The sequence below is a fragment of the Lepisosteus oculatus genome, chromosome 19 (assembly GCF_040954835.1).
Source record: "Lepisosteus oculatus isolate fLepOcu1 chromosome 19, fLepOcu1.hap2, whole genome shotgun sequence".
NCBI classification, from domain to species: Eukaryota; Metazoa; Chordata; class Actinopteri; order Semionotiformes; family Lepisosteidae; genus Lepisosteus; species Lepisosteus oculatus.
In genome coordinates, this window is record NC_090714.1 from 14,021,861 (window position 1) to 14,042,737 (window position 20,877).

General features: G+C 41.0%; 1 protein-coding gene across 24 annotated transcripts in view; it reads right to left on the reverse strand.

Moving 5' to 3' along the window:
* The window catches only part of rbfox1 (RNA binding fox-1 homolog 1), a 644,474-nt gene that overhangs the window by 71,065 nt on the left and 552,532 nt on the right, over positions 1 to 20,877 (reverse strand). The window lies entirely within an intron of this gene.

Genomic DNA, 20,877 nt, shown 5'->3' on the forward strand with positions numbered 1-20,877 from the left:
GGAGGAAAAAGAAGAAGGAGATCAGTTTATTTCAGAGTTAATTGCAGAGCTGGAGGGGGAGGGGCGGGGGGTGAAGCCAGTAGGAAACAAACAAACCGAAAAGCATCTGAGGCAATCCCTGAAATAAACCAAAAGCATGATGTTTCAGTTTCTGTTTTGGGCAACCTTCAAAGATCAGCAGTGCATTAACGACTTAACCACATGACATCATTGGGGGAATTTAAAGGGCAAAGCATTTTAAAATCTTTACAACTTTCAAATTTCCAGATAGCTGGGTAGTCTGACAAACACATCTCCCTATCCTGTTCAATGCATGAGAAGCATTTGTATTTTACTAAACTTTTGAGTTAGAAGTGCACAATTAGCAAATGCCTCAACTTCTGCGCCAGGTATTTATCAGAGCTGTTTCAGTTCATCATTGACTGCAACAACAGTGACACACACTTTTTAAAAACCTAAAAAAAAGCTCAGAGCCTTAAAAACCTAACAGCTCATCATTTTGCCATTTATGATACACCCTATCAAACTGGAATTGGGTTTACTGTTCTGACCCTGATCCCTGCACTGGAGTTCTCACACGTCTGACAAGTTCCTGGAGTTTCTACTGCATAATAAGCAAAGGATCCCCTCACCCACTTCAGCCAAAACCGAGAGCAGTCGGCCACTTGTGTGTCACTGTTCCTGGACTCTCAGTCAGTGACAAAGTCCAGACTCAAACTGGTGACTCTCAATCTACATTCCAGACAAACTCCTTTGCTATTTGAGTCTCTGGGCCATTCTAGAGCCCACTGATCCAATCGGACACGTCTTATCCAAATTCTGATCAGACACAACTTGAGTGAGATCTGTTGAATCCAAAAGAAAATGCCGTTTAATATTCTACAGTTGAACTGCAGCAAGCTTTCTAATTTAGGAGCTACGCAAACTAACACATGCCATTAATTAATTATACTGCATTAGCAGAATAATAATAATATCTCAATATATTACTCAAAGCACGCGGTTTCATTACAGAGACAATAAATCTTTGCAATGAAAAATTCATGGAAAGGTCAAAATACCTCAATATGAAATCTCTAATAAAATAAGCAGATTTTAAACTTGAGATAATCACACCTACGGCTAAGGTTTTGAGGCTTTCAGTTCAGGTCTGAGAATTATACCAAATGAGAGAAACTGCATGTTTCTATTGCAGCCTCTGAGCTGGATATTCATAAACCTTTTGAGGCAAGGGGGTGTTTATTTGTGTATGCTCCAATATAAAACATTTTCATATTACATGAAAATCCACCGTGTAAGCAGGTGTGAGGATGTACAGGTTTTGGCAATGAAATATGTACAGCACTCAAATCATCCTATTCCCTTCCACTACAGGATTCCAGTAGTGTTAATAAGCAAGTATGTATGGTATTTATTAAAGCCACATGCAAAAGGATTCAGAAAACCTATCTAACACTAAAAACAAACTTTCTGAAAAAAGGTGATGTATCATTCAGCAGGCGACTCCAAGTATGAAAAGAAATGGTGTGCTGAGTTTGCTGGTCTTAAATTGCCATTCCACAAAATGGATCGTCATCAGAAGAGGAGACCACAAATCACACAGCACTCTGATGGACACAGAAAACCACATTTTTGGCAGAAGAGGCACTGAGGAAATTGCTAAGCAATATTTTCTGTGTAGTTCTTTTTCTCCTCTTTTCGACACTTTTTTAAATAACTCTAGCATCTGCAACAGATGCACCAAAGGCCCCTTTGACAAGAACCAGCAAGCCCACAGAGAGTATATAGGTTACATCATTAGACAGACGTAATACCAGGAGCAATACTAATGAGCAGAGAAGAGTATTAAATAAAATAAAAAATTATGCCGAGACAGACGACACGAGAAGGAGTGATTCAGGGCCCGGGAAAAGGGATCCTTGTAAAATTCCCTGCTGCTCCTCCTGAGTTCTTAAACAGATGTTATAGAGAGCATGCTGTTTCTCATTAACACCATCAGCACTTTGCACTGGGCCTTCATTAATATTCCTAAGCAAGCATGCTTTCAGATAATTACTGCTAATATTTAATTAAGACTGCTAAACTCTCCCTCACTTTCTACAATGAGTAAGTCTTACATTTTTTTTTTAAAAGTGTCACTCTTAGGACTAATTTAGCCCAGCAGAAAGCAAAGTGTGAAGTCCTGGTGCCTGGACTCTGCTGGGACTGTTTCACTGAAGTCATTATATTCCTTAAGCTGCTGTGAGGTTTTTGGAGTCCCTTATAAAATAGTTGTTGGCAAACGGAGGAAGAACAAAGGATGGCAGACAGTCAGGCTTAGCTAAATGTTTTGGCCTCAAATCTAATGAAAACCACATTGTGAGCTCTGAAATATGCTTTACGTGGCAGTGTATGAAATCCGCTACTTTATTGCTCTCGGCTTTGAGGCAGCTCGTAACAGAACTGAACAAAAATATCTTAATTTGATACAGGTCACTGAAGATGGCACGCTTTTAGAGGAATGAAGAAGACAAAGCAACTTTTTTTTTCCCTTTTCCCCCCGAAGTTGCACTTTAGTTAGTCAGGTTCACAAAAAAAAGCCACCTCGCCAGTAAAGAGCCTCAAGCAAATCATTTTCAGCCTTGGTAACAGCAACGTTTTCTCCGGCCTTCTAATAAAGATTTCTGTGACAGCCGATAACGGTGCACAACGGTGTCGCTGACCAGTCAAATACCCATCAGCTCTTCACTTAACTACCTTTTCATACTGAAACAGGATACAAGATGGGAACAAAGAAAAAGCTTTCCTTTAAGTACAGGCAGTTCAGAAGCCAGGGGGGGGGAGCGGAAAAAAAAGCATTTAGTCTTCTTTCGCAAAAGTCAGCAACTGAGAAAGTGAGAAAACGGCAACGTGAGAAGACAGCAGTGTGTTTCTAAAGCAGGTTTCATTTTTAAAAAAAAAACAAACGAACAAGCTACAGCCCAGCTCATTTCCCTTGTGACACAAATTACACGAATACAAAACAACTGGCGAACTCCAACTCTGCTGAACGTTACCGCTGCAGCCAGGGTGAAGTCAAAGAAGAGCACCAGGCAGGCTCAGAGTACGACAGACACGGAGAGAGAAAGAAAGAGAGACAGAGAGAAAGAAAAACAGCTGCTCCTAATTCAGCTCGAGTGCAGTTGCACAAGGGGCTCCCTCTTTCTTCAAGGCACACTCACACACGAATCGAAGACAAGGCTTGCCCTTCACTCCCCGTCCACAAAGCACAGGAAAAAAGAAAGCAGAAATACAGGGAGAAATAATACCTGCTGCACCATCTTGCTCCCTTTTTCCTCCATAAACTTAGCAGCTGCTCTAGTCCCAGGCCCTCCAGCATCTGCCCAAAGCAAGCATCAATTATGGATGAGGGCGTGTGTTCACTGTTGTGTGTAGAGTGTGTGTGTGTGTGAGAGAGACAGAGTGTGGAGAGGGAGGGAGGGGGGTGGGTGCTGAAGTAGGGGGAGCGAACGCAAGCTCTTACTGACCTCCCACTCTCCCTACATCTGACTGCCCCCAAACCTCATCCAGATGGGACTCTCTCCTGCCTTGCTTCCTCGGTTTTCTCTCCCTCTCCTCTTTCCTCAGCGGGCCTTGCCCCATTAATCACAGCAGGCCACTCCTTTCTGTCTCGCTACCAGATACTGTGTGGAGCAGCAGTGGCCTAGACATTTGGAAGCATAAAGTAATGACACATCTTGGCTGCATTAATATACTGTGTCTAAATGAAGGTGGGTGTGTGTACGGTTGTGCACTGGTGGGTGGAAGTGAGTGTGCACTCTCTGTAGCATGCTAAAAAAGTTAACGGGCTCTGCAGCCAGGATATTGCACTTCTTGATGCTGTACTTGCTCATTTCAGGGAAAATGAAGCTTGGGCAAATTATTGTTTTAGAAAAAAAAGTCTGTAGCACATGCACAATCATTGGTCCAGCTAAAAATGTCTATAATATATGTATATGCTAGAAGTAGAAGAATATCTCATACTGTGTGCTTCACATAAAACATCTGTGAAGATGTTGTAAACATCTGAAGCATGTACTGTAGCTCATGCTCCTCAGGGATTCGCGTGCATACTATATGTACTAGTATTCTTGCTATATCTACTATAAAAATATGAATATATGCGTTAATAATACTCGTTAGACTTCAACAAAGTCAAGCAATTACAATGAGCTATATTTGCAGTCCAGTTGTATTTGTAGCTTATTAGTGTTTTCAGCATCTTAAAGGATGTTCGGAGTTGTGATGACTGAATTTAGTTTTAGGTAAAAGAACTCGACTCTGGGATTCTTCTGACATCCAGGCATTAGTCAGTTCTGGATGACAGGTCTGCTCTACAAAACATCCATTATTTGCTAAAAGCACCCATGTCAATCCTCTTCGTCTTGAGATTTTCCTTTTTATCCATTAGCTCCAAAGCAAATTCAGTTCGCTATCCACAGAAAACTCATTTATATGCATTATGTATAAATCCTAAAGCAGATAACTGGGCATCAACAAGAACAAATAATTACTACACGATATATAGTCATAGACTTTGTGTAACTTGTGTAACCCTAAATTTTATCTGCCTACATCACTCCACAAAACACCGGCAAACTTTGAAATTCTGGACCATCTGTTAGAGTCGATATTGTGCTGTAAGACAGGCAGAGGGAGGTCTGCTGCTGCAAAAAAGGCCAGTACAGGCCAGTGTGCAGGAGAGAGAGGTACTAATCCTCTGCTTCCAGGCCTCACCTGATCTGTGATCTGTGACCAGAGCAGCTTTTCCCAATGGTCCAATCTTACAACTGTACCTGGGGCCATTGATATCAACTGTGAAATTTAATCCCCCTTCAAGAACGGGGGTGGCAGTGGCCTGCATTAACTCTGTAACACAGAAGAACTCCCTCTAGTCTCCTCTAAACTGCAGCACAAATTTACTGATTTAGTGAGCTATTTTAGATTAAAAAGATCTAAAAGATTTGCACAAATCTTCCAAGAAGCAATCAGCAGATATGCTTGTGAACCGGCTTTATAAAGTTCGTACCAGAAACGAATATGCAGAGAGTGCTTTTGCACACCACCTCTGTCCTCAGTGGACATGCATGTGGACGAGCTTGTAAAAAAAAAACAGCTGCCATTCTCTCTACCCTGCCCCCTCCAGACAGTACAACAGGCTGAGTGTTACTACCATTCCCCCCAGAAACTCAGCTCTTGAAACACTCCCCTCTCCTCAAAATCAGGTTTGACCTATGGAAGAGGAAACAGTACTCGTGCATACTAATCGAACACTACAAGTTTAAGTTTTAAAACGTATATTCAAAGATTATTTGAAGCCCTGTTCACACACTTATAAGAACTGCAGTGTGCAACATGAAAGCTGGAATTGGAAAACATGTTGGCGTTGTGCACACATGTGACGTGATTAAAAAATGCTACAGGACACAAGATGTTTCTTAGCTGTGCATAAAGTAAAGCGAAACAGAAAACCTTTCCTTCTTGGCTGATCTACTGTAATGCACAGTATGAGTAAAACCAAAGTATACTTCCAAATCCAAGTTCAGGAGGTGCAGTTTTTTTTTGTTCTAACTTATAATGAAAGGAAGTGTGGTCACTGATAAAAACTGAAGAGAAGAAATCTAGACACACCGAAGTGCTGTCAAGCTGCGTGTGTCTCTCATCCTAGCTTTTTCCATTTTTGGATAACAAGGAGTCTTCTTAAACTGCAGCATACACATCAACCTGCTACAAACTGCAGCAGTCCACAACCAGCAAATTCATAATACATTTGCAAATAAGTTACACACCAAAGCCTGAGAACATAAATAATTTGAATCGTAAAACGATCCGATGAACCTCGCTGACTGCAGATAAGATCTTGTGACACTACCACAAGAAAACACTACAAGGGAAAGAATACCTCTTCTCCTACTTGCATTCAAAAATCGAGCACAGAGTAACACGAAGGAAACATTGTATTTTAAAAAGCTCTGGATCTGTTGCTCTTTTCTTTGCTTATTGCAATTCCATGGATTGCTGCTCCTAAACGTCACATCTTCCTCTATTGGCTTCTCTTCTCTATTATCCACACAGATAAAGGGTGAAAGGTCACAACCTAGAATGACTGACAGCTGCAACCAATCAGAATTCGCTCTGCTTTATTCTCTGGAAGACGTATTTTAGAAGCAATGAAAATGTGGTGATTTGTATAGAAGAGGCATACATGTGCATTGTTCTACTCTGTTGTACTACTACATACTACACTAAGACTGTGTGAAAGCGACCACTGAAAGTACTGTACCTTTCTTGTTTTTTGCTGCTCTCTGTATAGTCCAGTCCAAATACATCATCACTAAGGCACAGATATGACTAACAAGCAAAACTGTTTTATTGCTATGCTTATAGCTTTTTGAAGGTTACAGTAGGTGTACCAATTAAAGATATCCTGACATGAACTTCAGAGCACACTGAAACAGACCATAAAGAAGGCATATATAGTCAGACACATAATTGGATACTTTAAAAGCCTGAACACAAGAGCAAAAAAAAGGAGTTCACAAAAGAAACAGTGATGAGGCATAATTATAGCATCAGAATTATCTCATTTCTGAAGATTCCTATCTTTATAGTGTAGTAAATAATCCATCTGTGGTATTTTATCACACCATTAACATACTCTATTTGTATTTCTATGTATTTGCTTTAATTACCAATGTAACAAACAAATAAACAGCGCAGAGAGGTTTAAAAACATTTGCTTGAACATAACAATAAGATCGATGAAAATAAATGCATATACTGTATATTTGAATATAAAATGCCAAAGGAAAAAAACATCCAAAGTTAGATATGATGCTTCCAACACATTAAGATACTGCATTTTTATAGTTTCTGTTCTTTCACTACATAGATTAATTATAAGCATTGTTTACACAAGGTATGTTAATTAAGATTTAACCACAGTTACACTCATTGCTCTGTTTGATCAAAGCATTAAGCTGGATAAGGACCAAATTAAAAAATTCTCTTCCGTGTGAAAAGGATGAGTTACATGTGGAATGCAAACTGCTGAGAAGGGTTACTATGTTTGTGGTGCATCTGTCTGAGGTCCAAGAACGCAGTAATAGCTGGATTTAAAAATGGCTTCAAAAACCAGCTACAACAAAAAAGAGCTTTCAGCCACAGTTATTTTGTCTGTGCTTTGGTATTGGGTTTCTGTAATATTTCTCCTTCAAAATACGCCAGCATTTCAAGACTGTATCTACCTTTATTTTTAATCCCTCCAACATAATTACAGCACGTTAATAAGCTAGGGATATAGTTTGGCTTCCCTGGCAGTACAGTACATGCAGCTCTAAGATAAGGACAAACACACATTATTAGCTCTGCCGCTCCTGGGATTTTGTTTTTCTCAGTAATTGACTGAAAAGCTTGGGAGACAGAGATGGACACTGGACTAGTGGAACAGGGATCCTCACTTCTGATTGTGAGGGGCTGCAGTCAAGCAGGGGTGACATCTCTCCTCACCTGCACGAGATCTCAGTGAAGCGCTGGACAGAGCCAAGAAAGGGAACAATTAGCTCACTTCCTTATTGAGGAGGTCCAGTGGGAACACGAGTGTCATGCAGACCTCTGGCTCTCGAGCAGCCTCTTTGGAAAGCACTGCAGCCGAATGGCGATCAGAGGTGAGGGTGCACTGTCCTTCTTTCCCCCTCACACAGCAACTGGTAAATCGACTCTGGCAGCCAATTCCAAATTCAGCTGAGTCAATGCCTGCAAAGCTCATGCACGGTCACTTTCTTTTGTTGCTGGCTTCCAAATTCAACTTTGGGTTATTAGTGTACTGTATGTCCACCTCTGGGCATGTCTTTCTGTCCTTTTTGAAAGCTACCCCCTTTTTGCCTCATCTCATTTTCCACTGCAGAAGGTCGACCTGTGTTTTTGAAATTTTGGGTAATGGGTGAAGCTATGCTACTCAACACTGGGGGTGGGAGACGGGACTCTGTCGACTTCCATGATGAGGCTGTACTAGGAAACAGAAAAACGAAAGTCTTTTTAAGTGCTTCTTAAGTGGACTCAAGCTACGGACAGCAAGTCAACAAGACCAGACCACTGACCTGTGTCCTCCTAATGCCACTCCATTTAGAAAGTTTTGATTTTTTTTCTTCACAAATGCTTCTCAGTGTCTTTTGATGCAAGCGTACAGTACATTGGGATTGTTTGTACAAATGCTAAAAAAAAATTATAACCCTTCTTCCTCAACAACATTTTATTCCATTAAAGCATTAATGCCTTCTGCAATGTCCACTTCCTGCCTGATCCCATGGAGTCTCTTTTACAAAAACAAAAACCTTGAGGGTGTTACGATTAAGGGAGTAAAGGCTTACAATCAGAAAGCCTCAGTGATAGAACTTCTTGGCTTAGAAGTCTGACATCTTCAGATGTTAAACGCCTTTGACTAGAAAAACTGGGGAAGGTGTATTTTCAAGTGAGCACTGCGGTGTGCTTCTTTAAAAACAAAAGTGAAAAGACTAAAAAGTGGGAAGAAGCAGGCCTTAAAAACAGACAATAAATACCAGGAAGAAAAATCAGTAAAGTGCTTTAATATTTAAACTAGTAGGCAAAGCCCCTTGTCTGTTTTTTTTTCCTAGCTTATCTGCTTCAGGTTAAGAAGGGTCAGAGAAGCTGTTTAATAAAAACCCTCCTGGGTTTGCCTGGGCTGCCTGGAAGGACACACAAACAGCGTCCGCTTAATCGGCAGGTCCGGCGCAACACTGGCACAGAGCCTCACCTTGTCTCCCGCCCATTACCATATTAGCCTGCATTAGGAGGGAGTGCTCATCTGGTAATACAGAGCACCTCTGCCTAAGGGTATTAGTGTGCGATGCAAATGAAGATGTAAAGAGGAATCAGTTCATCAATCACAGTCACATGGGGACAGCGTGCAAAGCAAGTGGATTAGTTCTCTGGCCTCGCGCAGGTCTCCCTCCTGTCACAGTGCTTCTTTAATTAAACATCATTTTAAAATGCTTGTGAACGCTGCTTGCAGCAAACTACAGGCTGTACAGCCATTTGCCATATAACAAACACCCCCCTACTTCTCTCTTTCTGTCTCTCTGCCTTCCCATAAGCACAAGCCTTTCTGTGCACAGTGTCAGCCAAAGAATTATCAAAATTCTGGTCAAATAGCTTCTCTATCTGCATAGCCTTAATGAGCTTAACAGCAACCTGATGGGACAATGCAAACTACAGGTATGTCATTCAGATGAAAGAGGGCTCTAAATAATGCTTCTCTTTTTCCTCTTTTGGCTTTTTTTAAAGCAGATAAACGTTCTTGCTTTACTTCGCAAAAATAAAGCAGATGCAATCTCTAGGTCAAGGGATTTGAGACAACATGGCAGCAAACAGATGTATCCTGTTTGTGGATTGCTGGTTTCTCGCCTGTCCCGAAGCAGTTTAATTAGAATTAGAAGCTAATCTGGATTAAGATATACACTGTAACAAATGCTGATCTTGTGAAGTCAAACCAATAAATGAAGAAATCTCACTGCAGGATCACACAGAGTTACCAGCCTCTAGAATAAGCAGTACTACAGCAATGTAAGCAACCTCAAGGCATTGCTCTACAAAAATCACCTTAAAATCTGAGCGTGCAAAGCCATATAAGGCCAGCTTGTCTATCCTCAGCAAGCATCTTTGATCAGAATAATGTCATGGAATGCAGGTGAGGAGGCTGCTGAAGGAAGCAAAGATATTTTGGAAGATGTTTTATAATAAGTGCATGGCCTTTTTAGTGTATTTAGAGGTTTTTTGGGGGCATTTCAAGGCCACTTTTTAGTGTAATTCTGCGAATTGTATGACTGGAAGCTTTCCGACGGTCAAACCAGATAAACGCCCTCTGAAATAAAGTACAGATTCAAACTCTCAAGTACCAGCTGTTCCTGCACACCGCCTTTGCAAAGACATCAATCTTGACCACTGCAACATCTCTCAGAACCAGCAGAAGATTAGGAGTGTATATGCATCTACAGATCAGCAGCCATCTCTTTCTCCTTCAGCTCAAGTGGAACAAATCTGCTTTATATTCTGTGGCAGAAATCTAATGTTATACTGCGCTGAACTTGTAAGAGTTCAGCATGCTGGGTACGCCCTGCTAATTCGGTTCCTGCGGTTAGCTTCCCTTGCATCTGATGGTTTATTGCCAAAGTAAAACAGCTAGTCTCCAGAACTTCACAGTGCCACTCATTAATGAAAGTGTCGTAAAGCAAGGTCATTTGTAAGTAACGTTTTTGTCTAATTTCTAAACTGTGGTCTGTGGGTTGGTCCCAGGAGCAGGCCAATAAAATTGATACAAGCCCCCCGTGCACTGCACTAACATGTAGTCACTGCCATCTTAATAAGGTGAGAGCTGTTCGCCAGCCCCAGACAGATAGTGAAGCAGCAGCAGAGTCCCTGCCATATGGAGACAGCCTGGAAACTGTCAAACTCACTTAGTGGATTTTATCTTTCAGGACTCAGTCAGGCAGGCTGAAGTGGAATAAACAGAATGCTGTAAGGGTCCGCAGGCAAAGGTTGGAAGAAAAGGGAGAAGTGCACTAGACTACTTTTTCAGAGGAAGATCCAGTGCATGTTCTTTAAAGTCCAAAGCTAAAATATATGCCCAAGAAATTGGAGAAAACAGTCCATTTCCCTTTTGTCTTCCTTGAGTTTCACCCTGCTAGAACTCATTTCAGAAGTGAAGGAGGGCAAGGTTACTAGTTGGCAGAACTTCGTTTTCAAAGGCACCAATCAAACATAAACTGCTATTTTACCAAATTAGTACTTGCAATAAGTGTAAGAGATTTTTGCAGGTACAAAGAAAATAGTTACATTCTTTAAGAACGATGCAGATGAAACACCATGTAATGACATCTAGGATTTGCAATAAAAAATAAATCTGCTATAACACTGGCGTCCATCACTTAACACAGGGTTTGCAGACAGTAAGCTGTCACCATCCATAATGTTAACAAAGAATTAGAAACTGGATCTCCTAATTGTCCTGCATTTTATTGTTGAATAAACTACTAAAAATGTTTGCTAGCACTTTTTAAAGTAATAATCATACAATACATTCAGAATTTAGAATAGTAGCTCCCAGATTTCCAAGGGCATTTTCTCCGGGTGTTTCTGAGTTTTCCTCTAAACCCCAAAGCTGTGCTGGCTGGAGTAACTGGCATCTGTAAGCCGTCGCCCATGTCCATGTGTGTGTGATTGGGCATCCCACCCAGTCCACAAGGCAAGATGTGTCCTGCCTTCCACCCATCTGCTGAGTGAGGCTCTCTGAATCTGAATGGACTAAGCTCTTAAAGGATGAAATATAATAAGATCTTTAAGGCTTCCATGGTCAGGACCTTGGATTAATGTCTTACCTGAATGACAGCACTTTCTGTAGCACAGTGGCATTGGTGACCAGGAACACTGTGCTACAGGAGCTTGTTGAGCACCGTTCAGCACCTTCTGCATGACACTGTTCTCTTTCCCCTTTGTTTTACTGTACGTACTGCTGTGGAAAGCAACTGATTAGGCAGTAGGTTAATGAATTACCAATTACTGGTGCATATTTCCTTCCGAGTAGATTTCAGAGATTTATATAAATCCAATTATTCTTCATTACTCTGGCACCCATCTTTTTCCCCAGGAAAAAATGAGACATACCAATGCTGCGATATTTCACGGACAACAGCAGAAGTACTGAACATCTACAAACGTGATGCCATGGATGTACAAGCAAAATATGTGAGTCTAACGCACTGTTGCTCTTATGACAATGTCCCCTTGTAAAACACCATTGCCATCCCAGCGCTTATATCCAGGTGAGTGTAGGCACTGCTGTTGCAGTATGGAGTCAGGACAAACTTCATGGCAGGGAACATGTGCTTTGCTTGGGCAATTTCATGTCTAGAAAGTCCATCAGAAAAATCATACTGGCCAGTTACATATTTTTTTTCTCTTCTTTTTGGAGACCATGTTGAAAGGACATTCATCACATATCCTGCTTGACCTTGGAATCATGTCATTTACTCCAGCAGTGCTGTCTGCACTCTGTCTTATGAACAACAGAATGGTTTAATATATATTACAGGTTTTTATAGTTCAGTGGCTTTTAAGTGGAACCATCTTCAGCTTTGAAGCTGACTCTTAAATTCCTTCCAGCTCCCTCAAACAGCACTGGCTATATTTTATCTGCAGATCAATAGATAGCTGAGCGCCCGGACAATAAAATTCTTTGATCACAGAGCAGGGCTATTTTTACTGCATGCAAAAAAAAGAGAGAAAAAAGAAAAAGAGGACAAAATTGTTAACAGATGTTTTGGAGTCTCCCATGATTATGTCATGACAAATGTTCAAAAGAGTTCTTCTGAAAAGCGTGACCAGGAGCAACCAAACAGGTAGTCAGTGGACATAACTAATCAGAACTAATTCTACACATACGGTAAGTACTGCATCAAACAAGGTGGGAGACACATCTGTCCCTTTGAAATGAATATTTTCTATATCCCACTCTACTTAGGAAATAGCCATCTTATTAGTCTTTCTGTTTGAGTACTATTTACTTTTTTATAGCTTGTCTTCTGCTGTCACACAGATTATCACACAGTAAGTTTATTTTGTGCAAATATCAATGCATAAGTGGATTTTGTGTTTTGACATGGAATAAATATGTCTTTATCTACTACTACTACTACTACTACTACTAATAATAATAATAATAATAATAATAATAATAATAATAATAATAATAATAATGTCAACTGCAAGTGTCCCACAGTTGCCACGCCTGCTCTGCTATGAATTCTGCCTTCTTGCACCATGCCTTTTGAGTTTTCAGCTTTCAGGGATAAAAGGCTCTTCCTATCCCTAAAACAGTTTTCCCGTCTAACATTCGCCGCCCTACTGTACAAAACCCAGACTAATTTTTAAAGCGCGCAACATCTTGCAGACGTAACGCTGGGCACGTACGCCCATAAACATATACTCACACACATATTGCTAGCACGGTAACTATCCCCAAGTGCCTCATGGTTTAAATCCCTTTGGATATGCTCAACAGCAGCCCGCTGAAAACGAGGAGCACTGGAAGTGTCGGAAATTAAATGCGTGGCGTGTGCAATCCTGGGGGGCTTACATGAGGGTTATAAGGGGTTACAGCTATCAGGTCCGCCATCACTCACGAGATGTTTTCTATAAAGCTCTATAAACTGCCAGGCCCATTTCCACCCTCAGCGGCACCCCCCCCCCTCCCCCCCAGGGTCCTGGGGGCAGGTAATTTCCCCAGCTATAAAGTAGTGTTTTCTGTGCTGTCCCCTGCTCCCTTTCCACTGATTTACTGAGGTGTTATCGAGTAACTAAATAGGTGTCGTAGACCAGACTTATTGAATCCGAGGAGCCCCTCTTATTTCCAATTTCAAGCCCGGCCTGCAGAGGAAACGGAGAATGAAAGGAGGCTGAAGCAGCGAGGGGCTATGGGAGTCGCAGTCCTATTAAAGATGCCGAGAGAAAAGGCGATGAGAAACAGGCGGAGGAAAAAAAAAAGAAATAATCCTTTCGCGGGGCTGAGAACCTTCGCTTCCAAGCGCTTTGAAAACTTCAGGATCAGGAGTTTTAAACTGTGAGAAAGGGTGGAAATCTCGGCGGTATATAGACATAGCTCTTTTCTACCGTGCTGTTCAAAGCACATCTGCATGAAATAAGGAAGTGGATCACACAGCAGTAAGGAAGAAATCATTAAGTGAAGTGATTTGCTTTGGAAAAGGAATCAAGGATTCCCCAGTATAAGGGGATTCTCTGAAAATACTACCTTTATGGCAAGAGGCCAGCTTTGAACAGAAATATCTCTGCCTTCAATTTAAAGGTTGTTGATACATGTTGTTTCACATAAAGGAGAACTTTCTACATTTCATAGCATTCATTTTTAGCATAGACATCTCTTGTTCGAAACACTGAAGTAGGCCATTTGGTGAATCTACCTCCTTTGTTTGCTACGAGGTTATTGGTCCAAAGATGTCATCCAGGTTTTTCTTGAAAAAAAAAACAGGGTATCACCTTGAACAACTCGATTCAGTAGGTTGTGGCTGACTTCCACAATCCTTTGTGTAAACTAGTGCCTCCTGTTTTTAGGTTTAAATGCACTTCCCTTCAGTTTCCATTTGTATCATCTGGTTCATTTTTCATTACTAATTCAGGAGATGTCCACTGGGTGGACTTTGTGAATGCCCGTGAGGATTTTGAACGCATGAATCAGGTCCACTTCAAGTCTTCTCTGTTTGAAAGGAAAACGATTCAGCATACAGTAGCACATTCCTTGAAGTCCAGGTACTGTATGTATTTGGCTGCTCTTCTATGGAATTTAAAAAACTTTCATATTCTTGTCAAATTACTTTTCTTTGGGAAGGACGTATTGTGTTTTCCAATTTAACACTTCACAAAAGCAATATTAAAAATGAGTATAAATGTCATTTTTAATATTCAGAGTAGCATTATCTTTGATCAAAAGCATCAGCTTAAAGCTCTTTATTTAAAACAGTAGCTTACCGTACCGTATAAATAATATTAACTATAGATTGTGTGACTGCTTGCTATAGGGGATGAGCCAGAGAATGAAGACTCAAGAATGTTCACCAGCAGCCAGAGGGAATTTGATTTTAAAGACAGCTGACTTTCACTTTCACTCTTCAACTGCGCAGTAGTAGAAGCACAACACATCAACATGGTATATGAGAGCAGTAGCATTTGTAAACAGTGACACACCAAGCCTTCAGTTTCATAGGCAGCACTGAACAGAAGTGGTGTTTTTTAGTGTCACAATGCAGTCGAAACACCCAGACAAGTCCCAGAAAAAAACGAACACACCTCTATTTCTCTTTTAAACCTCTCCCAAGATTCACAGTTCCTGCAAAAAGTTAGACAGTGATATGGATGTGCAAAACATGACATCTAGTTCTTAGATCTGAAAATATGACAGTGTTTTGGGGACCTGGACAAAAACAACACAGTGACCAAGAAATGAAGGAATATTGGGGGTATTCTACAGTATGTCTGGGACAACAACCTCTAAAAGACTGGAACTATAATTGTTTTTCCACATGTCACAGCCACTAGTGCCTGCGTTTTCCCCACAGAGTAAAAAACCATCATGATTTTCGATGGGAAGGGCTTATAGTGTTTTGCAATTTAAGACTTTACAATTCCAAAGCAATATTTAAAATGAGTTATAAGTGTCATATAATCATTAGCTATCATAAACAAAATGTAAAAATAAGCTTCTCTACAAGAACATGAGAAATATTCAGGCTGTGCAAACACTCCTTCAACTCGCCTGTGCTGAATCTCTGAGAACCACTGCTGCTGACTATGTGCAAGTGCTCTTTCTGCCACTAGGGCAGGGAGTTTCACTGCCTGGATGCTGCATTGGCAGGTCCATTACTTTCTCAATAACGTTGCTAGGCCTTTTTTCGGACGTACTGTATTAACAACAATTGCCAGTTTTACAATTTCGCCGGCACCCCTAACAAGTTGGATTCCTATCTCGGAAATCCCCCCATGGCTTCTGCAAGTAAAAGCAACAAGAACAATGGGCAAAGAGAAGGACTCAAAGCAGGTAGCTGAGGCCGAAAGACCTCCTAATCGCAGCAGTTACTGGATAAGAAGACTTAAATGAGAGCCTGTTGCTTAAATCCTTTCACCTGTTGAGAGACTAATTGATTGATTTTATAGAGTACCCAGCTTGTGAGCCCTGCTAGGATTCAGAGTGAGTTCCGACAGGAACCCTTTGTCTCTATAAACCGCTGCTGGACAAGAATTTGCATTAACAGAAAGGACATGGATGTGTTGAACTGTGAATATCCGGGGTACATGCAGGGCTCAGTCCTACTATGCCAAGCTGTAACATGACATCTGGGTTTATGCTCCTCAGGCAAGTGCTCGGTATTTGCCCTGGGGTTGATCCCATCAACATACTGTACCGCAAGCCATTGAAACTTCAATAACACATGTGGTCTGAAACACCTGAAGCTGCAGAATATCTCCGCCGCCATCTTTTCTCCAGCTGTCGGCACGTTCTCAGTCATTCTGCCACCACAGGACTGGGCCTCACTGCTTTCACTCACACTCACATCTTCCTGCTCCTGATATAACCTGCTGCAGAACCTTGACACAACCCAGCGAGACGTTAAAAAAAAAAGACAACAATGAGAAAATAATAAACCACGATGAATGGCCAATACTGGTCTGCCTTCTAAAAAAGCCCAGTCTCTTTTTTTTTATTTGCATAATGCCAAATACAAAACTTAAACCATCTTTAGTACAGCTTTTGTAGAAAATGCTTCAGTCCCCACCTGATGCATGACAGTGTAAATGGAGTTTACAGTCAACAATGTCTTAAAGCTATATACTGTATATACAGTACACATGACAGAATCCTGTTTGTTATGCAAGAAAAGTGTGGATTTGAAGCTTTATTTTTTTCCCCATGGTCTGGAGATTTCTCTACAGCCTGGTTTAAACCCAGTTTAACCTGAATTTTCAACAAACCGTTACTTTACTTGTGCGTCCAAGGCAACTCCATATGAAATGACCAAATCAGCCTTTTAGTATTTTTTTTCATCTTGTAATGTGAAGAAGAAATTAAGTTCAGGTTCTTATACCTGCGTCAAATTTAAGCATTCTGCTAATTAAGCAATGAAAAGATGAACAGCAATGTTCATGAAAAGCAATGTTGGATGAACAACAAAAAATTTGTGTTTCCCCTCAAAAAACATTGTGAACTTGTGACATTACAAAGTGTTTTTTTTTTCACCAGCCTGACTAAAAGTATTTTCTCCCTGCTGTTATTTATATACATATTTACTGCTGCCACCTCCCAACAGCTCAGCTAGGATCAGACACAGGCCCACACAGCCTTGCAGAAAAAAAGTACACTTCTCCTTGTTTCATTACGGCCTGACATTTCAGTACAAATATATCCGCCGACTGTTCCTCAGCTTTTCCAATTGCTCTCTGACCACCACTGAATTATATCTGCTCTCAGTAATAGAATCCAGCTCTTTTCTCTCTCCTCCACAGTAGCATCAGCTCTCTTTATTCTCACACAGATGGTGTAGACTGCTGCTGGCACATGTAACAATTACAGAGCAGCTTCTAACACTTAAACGAACCCCCACAAACCCCACAGACTTATATTAGATTAGGGAATTGGGAAATAAGTGATGGGGCTGGCCAGTCGTCTCAGCTGAGTTGTGGGAAATAAGTATTCAGCATGTCCTGCATATTACAGTTCTAGATTACAAGGGTACTGATGGACTAATGCAAGCTGAACACAGTTCTGTAATTGAACTGTCAGGAACAGGGTTCCAATAAAGCAAACCCAGCAGTAACCTGTAGTTTAATTTAAGGTGCCCTATGAAGTTCGTCCGGCTTGAAAAAATGAAGACCGGGGCTGAAGGCTTATCCTGAAGTCTTGTAGAAAACCTTTTCACAAGTCTACAGTGGTTACAGAAGCACATTGATCACCGCTCTGGTTTACTGCTAAGGGCTTTTGAGCTAAGATTGGTTTAGGTGGATCATTTTCACCTTAACCGGAAGCTGGTACAGTATGTGTTTTATAATATTGGTTGGATGGATTTTTTGCGAAGGCTGTTACAGCTTCGCTGATAAACATAAAATCATCAAGATCAGGACCACTTAAAACATAAGTAATTTAATCTTTTTTTTTTCCAAGAGCGCTCGCTAGAAATGCTCTAGAGAGAAAAAGGGAGATCCAAGAGTCAGCTATCTGTAAAAATAATTTAACAGTTAATGCGCACAAGTTTCATTCCCTGCATAATGCATGTTAAAACAAGCAGGCTTTTTGTAAAAGATCATTTTGAATAGTATATTTTGCAGACAAAAAAGGGCAGACAGAGGAGCTGTTCACCTCCAGGAAGATACGAATCTAAAAGGGTGGCCGTGCAACTTCGCTGTGTTTTACACCCAATCTGGGAGATGAGAAAGGTAATTAAGAGGGGACTAAATAAAGAAAACACTGTTATACATGATAGAAGAGAAGATGATTCCATAAAGCAGGGGCACTGGCTTTGCCCAGCAGTGTCCGCAGTGATGCGCACAGATGCCCCCGCAGCTGCCTCAGTGGAGAGCCTGTCGGCAGCATGTTGCAGGAATTCTGCTGGGCTCCCCGAGTCTCTGAAGCGGAACTGTCATCTGTTCCCAGACTACAGTGTAGCCAAGGGGGTTCCACGCTAATCCATTACACGGCAGGCTGACGCTGAGCCACAGAGCTCGGAAAGCACCGCTTGAACCAAGTGCGCCGACTTAATTTTTTTTACTTTCATTCATTTCAGGTTGCGAACTGCTTTTCAGATGGAACTGCCTAACAGGATCTATTACTTCCTGTGTCTGAGGGGTGCCTATACATTTTCAGATTTCAGAATTAAATCCACATAAACGCTTGTAAGCAAATTCCCCATCAACTTTCGTTGAGTCTTGTTTGCATAAATTTACACCAGCACCTTCTTAAAAAAACACACCGCTTCTGTAAATAAAATCAGAGCAAACCGAACATTCCAGTGAAACAGCACAGCTCGGCGTGACAACACGAGGGCATTATTTTGGCAGGAAATCTACTGTACAGGATATCACACTGTAGAGAAAATCTTAGTCAAAACTCCAGAGACAGTTCAAAAGCAAAAGCAGAGATTCAAAGTTTTACACTCCAACATGTCTTTGCTAAGCTCTTTTTCACCATCTTTGGTTCCTTAATATGGATTCCTTTGTTGCCTTTCTGTGGTGTGCAAAACAAGAAAACCCGATGCACTTGACTCATTTGTAGAAGCACCCAGGGAGGTAAAAGCTTCTGCTGTGCAGAGTCATGTACTGTAGGGGCTATGCCCTCATCCCCCCCTGTGCCACGCAGATGCTGTGGATGAGCTGCTTTCCTCTGTTTTCGGAACAACAACCGAACTTTCTCCTTGTCTATAATGAAACAAAGTGTTTTCAGCTGTTACTTGTCGATCAAGCAGTGCAAGCGCACATCGTTTCGAGTGCTGTCAAGTGTATCACAAGTCCATAACCACAGGAGTGAAACAGTAACCGCCGAGAGAGTTTTAAGGATTAACAAACCTGGGAAGAACAATCTTTCACAGATGCACATGGGCTGCATGGATCTTTACAACCACTGTGATGTTTAAGCATGAACACAATTGTCTTTATACTGAAATGCAACAACCTGACCTGTTCATGTGAATGGAATGTGTCCTGCTTCTGTAACTCGTGTTGCAACCATTTCATTCAAATGTGTACATTTGAGACAAAATGACACACAAGAGTCCTGGATAGTGAAAGATTCACAGTAACACAAAACTTTGCACTCATTTCGACCCACTATCTCTCTTTCTATCTATTACTTTCCCTCTCAATTTTTTCTACCACTGGCTTTCTAATAAAAACCAGCACAAATCCCATCAAAAATTTAGCAGAATCCCTGCCTCATCTGTTTAGGCCTGAAGCTAGTTGCAGGGACAACTCATTAGGGACTGCCTCATTAAAACCAGCCCTGGAGCAAAAGCGGTTTGAGAGAGCTCCGAATTTTTCTTTTTTTTTCTTTAGACGTTCACCAGCCATTTGGGTGCTTGATACATCCCCAACATAGAAGCCTAATGATTTTATACGCTGAGCGAGGCTTGTTTTTCAAGCCAGCATTATCAATACACAGGCTCTAAACAGGCAGCTCCATGCCACTGCCAAAGCTAATATTATTTCCTTCATTTATATTCCTGGTGCCAGGTTGGGTGCTGAATTAAAGATAATGCTGAAAACTGCAGCCTAAGGATACTTAAATCAATTTGAGTGCGGATGTTAGCTTGGTTATTTCTAATGGTTTGTTTTGAATAAGCACTCTCTTACAGCGAACTAAAGGGTTTATACTCTGGATAAGACTCTGAAAGAACATGCGAGTGGAAAAAAAAAAGATAACTTGATAAGATGGACTTTGGCTTTTGATTTCATTGGAATGCAACAACAGCAAGAACGTGAAAAACAACAATCGGTTCAATATATTTAGGCACAATGGAAAATAAAGTTTATTTGCAGAATAATAATAATTGGCCTTTTAACTTTATTAAGTCCTACTAGCATCTTCTTAATTAGGCACATCTTAATTGGATGTAAAACTTCTGGCTTCTCAGCCCAGAAGAACATTATGTAAGTGTGGGGATTAATGTTTTTAATGATGCTTGAAATGATAATCTCTTTATATCCTCAGGAACTTTTAGGAAACATTCAGTGTTTTACCTCCTGTCCCCCGGCCTTCGCTGTCAAAACTCCCCCATAGCCAAAAGCACTTCTGCCTGCAAGATTACATAACACAACAGCCCACTCACTGCAGCCTGCTCCACTGGAGATCCGTTGCAGCCTCGCATCCTGGAGCTGCACAGAGCACACCGACAGTGGGGGAAAGGCCCCAGAACACTCCTAAAATGAGTTAAAAGACTGGAAGCAAGTACAAACAATCAGGACCTTCGGAGCATCTGTGCGTGAGCTCTGTGTATTTAGTCCAATGTTGCACTTTCATAGGGGAATATAAGATGGTGATATTAAGATGAAATGCCATTTACTTTTTTACTATTTGTTTTACCTGGAAAATTAAAAGCAAGTATGTCAATACTGTACCTATATTACGGTACCTATGTACAGATAAATATCGTATAAACCTATATATGTACTGTAGGTTAAGTTACTATACATAATGAAATTGTTATGAGTTCTCATGTAAAAGATGAAGAAAATGAAACATGCTATCCAGTCCTTGGTCAGCTCTTAGAACAGCTGTCAAGTTCAGAATTT